Consider the following 860-nt stretch of genomic DNA (forward strand, 5'->3'; position numbering starts at 1 on the left):
GACCTTTTTTATCTGTGTACATATATATTTTGTGGCTTTCTTTCTTTTCGTGACATGATCGCCATGTCACAAAACGACACGGACTCGCGTCCCTTGCTTGCTCCGATAGACGAGACAGTCGCAAGTCGCCGCTCGCGTCGTGCGTGTCGAACTACGTGAGAATTATGCGAATATTGTTCAACAAATGCGCGAGAATTATGCGAAATGTAAACGTAAATAATTCACGCTCTTTAAAGTAGAGTTTATGTTAATTAATTCAGTGCGAATGTTTTAGGTATAACTGTGGATGTGGTTTGTGAAGTGTTTTAAGATTTGATATATTTATAAATAGCGGGAAATAATAATTCAATGTATTGACATTTAAATAATTAATTTACAAAACATGGGAGTCTATTGTTTGTAAAATATACTCAATGGATGATAAAGTTTTTGGCGTTAGGTTTGTCGTGTAAGATTTCAATGAGCGATGTATATATATATAATATATAAGTAAAAGTAATAATGAAATTACCTAATGGAGGATATATGTTAGTGATCCTAAATTGTTTTTTTACGTAAATTAGATGTTAGAAAATCTTAAAAATCAACAGGATTCACATTCATAAGCTATTCTGCTCTCCTCTTACTGTAATACAGTAAGCTGTATACAGCTGTAATGTTGTAAATATTACGATTAAGTTTAAGACTTTCCATTGTGTTCAAAAGTGAGCAACGCTGGAGTCATTTTCAAAAACTTATCTGACAGCAAAAGTTAAAGGGTGTAAGTGAATTTCAAAAAGACTTTCCTATTGACTCCAAAGGCGAAATGGCGTACCTAAGTGAATTTTCAAAAACTTCCGTCAAACTGTAAAAGTAAAAGT

This window comes from Cydia splendana, chromosome 20 (assembly GCF_910591565.1).
Source record: "Cydia splendana chromosome 20, ilCydSple1.2, whole genome shotgun sequence".
Taxonomy (NCBI): Eukaryota; Metazoa; Arthropoda; class Insecta; order Lepidoptera; family Tortricidae; genus Cydia; species Cydia splendana.